At 34.9% G+C, this 3,794-nt stretch overlaps 1 pseudogene; it reads left to right on the top strand.

Annotated features, from left to right (window-relative positions):
• The first annotated feature begins 1,450 nt into the window (after positions 1-1,450).
• On the top strand, positions 1,451-1,872 carry LOC107974254 (iron-sulfur cluster assembly 1 homolog, mitochondrial-like; annotated as a pseudogene).
• Positions 1,873-3,794: the final 1,922 nt, after the last annotated feature.

Raw genomic sequence — 3,794 nt, 5'->3', positions numbered from 1 at the left:
TTTTCCAAAGAAGATGTATGAGTGACCAACAAACATATGAAAAAATGCTCAACATTACTAGTCATCAGAGAAATGCAAATCAAAACCGCAATGAGACACCATCTCACATCAGTCAGAATGGCTATTATTAAAACTTCAAAAAATGACAGATGTTGGTGAAGCTGCAGAGAAAAGGGACTGCAAATACACTGTTGGTAGGAATGCAAATTAGTTCAGCCACTGTGGGAAGCAGTTTGGAGATTTCTCAAATAACTAAAAATATAACTACCATTTGACACAGCAATCCTATTACTGGGTATATACCCAAAGGAAAATAGGTCATTCTACCAAAAAGACACCTGCACTCATACATTCATCACAGCACTATTCACAATAGCAAAGACAGAATCAACCTAGGTGCCCATCAATCATGGATTTGATAAAGAAAATGCAGCATATATACACTATGGAGTACTATGCAGCCATTAAAAATAATAAAATCATATCCTTTGCAGCAACATGGATGCAGCTGGAGGCCATTATCCTAAGTGAATTAATGCAGAAACAGAAAACCAAATGTCTCATGTTCTCAATTAGTTGGAAAATAAACCTTGAGTACACATGGACATAAAGATGGAAAAAACAAACACTAGGGACTCCAAAAGGTGAGGAGGAGAGAGGCGGCAAGGGCTGAAAAGCTTCCTATTGGATGCTGTGTTTTTTATCTGGATAACGGGATCAATAGAAGCCCAAACCTCAGCACCACACAAATATCCTGTAACAAACCTGCACACGTATCCCCTGAATCTAAAATTTAAAAAATTATAATTAAAAATCCCTTATGGGATTCAGTAAAAGTGATGCTAGGAAAAAACGTGTAGATTTAAATGCTTACATTAAAAAAGAAGAAAAATCTCAAATTCACAAACTAACTTTATGCCTTAAGAAACTATGAAAAGAAGAATAAACTAAACCCAAAGCTGTCAAAAGGAACATAATTAATAAATAATAAAGATTAGAGCAGAAATTAAAAAAAAGAGAGCAGAAAAATTAGAGAAAATTAACAAAATTAAATGTTGATTATTCAAAAAAAAACAACATTGAGAAAACTTTAGCTACATTATCTAAGGAAAAAAGAGAGAAGATTTGAATAACTAAAGTCAGAAATAAAAGTGGGGACATTACCATCAATTTTACAGAAATAAAAATGATTAAAAGAGAATACGATGAACAATTATACACCAACAAACTGGATAAAGTAGTAAATTAAAAAATTCCTATAAAACATAAAATCTATCACAATTGACTCAGGGAGACATAGAAAATCTGATCAGATCTATAACTAGGAAGGAGATTGAATCGCTTATCAAAAACCTCCAAGAAAGAAAAGCCCAGGAATGTGCCCACCGTGTCCATGGGGACAGGCTGAGGCAGCCGGGCTCCGAGGCACCAGGGCTCCAGGACGGCGAAGATGTCAGCTTCCTTAGTCTGGGCAACTAAAAAAACTAAAAAACTAGAAAAACTAGGAAAACTAAAAAAACTAGAAAGAGAAAACTGCAGCCCACCGGGGCTGCCTTCACCCTGACACCGTCAGCAGTAAACAAGATAAAACAACTTCTTAAAGATAAGCCTGAGCATGTAGGTGTAAATGCTGGTGTCTGAATCAGGGGCTGTAATGGCCTTTCTTATACTGTAGAATATACAAAGACAAAGGGAGATTCTGATGAAGAAGTTATTCAAGATGGAGTCAGAGTATTCATTGAAAAGAAAGCCCAGCTAACACTTTTAGGAACAGAAATGGACTATGTTGAAGACAAATTATCCAGTGAGTTTTTGTTCAATAACCCAAACATCAAAGGAACTTGTGGCTGTGGAGAAACCTTTAATATTTGAAATCTCAGGACTCTTCTGGCCATAGGCTCCAGGAAAGCTCGTGGAAACCTTGGGGCTCACTGAAGAAATCATGTGACTGTCACATGCTTAATGTGTGGCTGCCTTATAAGGAAAATAAAGTGATGCATTTTGAAAATGAAACAAACAAAAAAAAGAAAAACCTAGGAGCAGATGGCTTTACTGGTGAATTCTACTCATTTTTAAAGAAGAATTAATAACAATGCTTCTCAAATTCTTCCCAAAAGTTGAAGAGAAAACACTTCCTAACATTCAATAAAGCCAGCATTACTTTTGATACCAAAGCCAGAAAACAAAATTACAAGAAAACTACAGACCAATATTCCTTATGAATATTGATACAAAAGTGCCTAACAAAGTACTAGCAAACCAAATTTGGCAACATATTAAAAAAATATACGCTATGACCAATGGGGTTTATTCTTGGAATGTAAGAATTGTTCAACATATGACACTAAATCAATGTAATATGCCACATTAATAGCATGAAGAGAAAAAAAAACCCACATGATCATCTGAATTGATGAAGAAAAACCATTTGACAAAATTCAACACCCATTTATGATTTTTTTTAAATGCCCAAAAAATAAGGAGTAAGAAGAAATTTTCCCAACATAGTAGAGTCCATATATGAAAATGCACCACCACTATCATACTCTGTGGTGAAAGACCGAAAGCTTTTAGCCTAAGATCAGGAACAAAACACGGGTTCCCATTTTTGGCCATATGTTCAACACAGTACTGGAAGTTCTAACTGAAGCAATTAGGCAAGAAAAAGAAGGAAGAAAGGAAAGCAGTAATAAAACCACTTCTGTTCACAGTTGACATGATTTTATGTGCAGAAGATCATACACACACAAAACCTGTTACAGTTATTAATAACAAGCAAATACAGCAAAGTTTAGGATACAAAATCAGCATGCAAAACTTGGTAACATTTCTATACACTAACAAAGAGCAATTCAAAAAAGAAAATGATTGCATTTACAATAACATCAAAAAATATAAAATAGTCAGGAATAAACTTAACCAAGGAAGCAAAAGACTTGTACACAGAAAATAACAGAACATTGCTACAAGAAATTAAAGAAGATTAAATAAATGGAAAGACATCCTTTGTTCATAGATGATAAGTCTTGACATTATTAAGATGACAATACTAACCAATCTCCATTCATTGCAATTCCTATCAAAATCCTAATAGTGATTTTTGCGAAAATGGAAAAACTCATCCTAAAGTTCATATAAAATCTCAAGGGGCCCCACATAGCCAAAACTATCAAGAAAAAGAAAGAAAATTTGAACTCTCACATTTCCTGATTTCAAAATATACTACAAAGCTACCACAAAAGCAAAACAATGCAGCACTGGCATAAGGATACACAAATATGTCAATGGAACAGAATATAGAGCCCAGAAATAAATCCTTGCATATTTGGTTGATTGACTTTCAACAAGGGTTTGCAGAGCATTCGCTGGGAAAAGGACAGTGTTTTCAACAAATGGTGTTGGAAAAATTGGATATCCACATATAAAAGAATCAAGTTGAACCCTTACCTTACACCATTTACAAAAATTAACTCAAACCTGATCAAAGACCTAAAGGTAAGAGCTGAGACTATAAAACTCTTAGAAAAAATCAGGGAAAAGCTTTATGGCTTGGATTTAGCAATGATTTCTCAAAAGCACAGGCAACAAAAAGAGAAAATAGATAAATAGAATTTCATCAAAATTAAAAACTTTTGTGCACGCCTGTAATCCCAGCACTTTGGGAGGCCAAGACAGGTGGACCGCTTGAGCCCAGGAGTTGGAGACCAGCCTGGGCAACATTGTGAGACCTCATCTCTACAAAAACAAACAAACAAACAACAACAAAAAACCTTTTTTGCCTCAAAGGGTGCTGT

Source organism: Pan troglodytes, chromosome 1, assembly GCF_028858775.2.
Source record: "Pan troglodytes isolate AG18354 chromosome 1, NHGRI_mPanTro3-v2.0_pri, whole genome shotgun sequence".
Classification (NCBI taxonomy): Eukaryota; Metazoa; Chordata; class Mammalia; order Primates; family Hominidae; genus Pan; species Pan troglodytes.
Note: the sequence above shows the minus strand (reverse complement) of the source record. Positions and strands in the feature narration are given on the sequence as shown.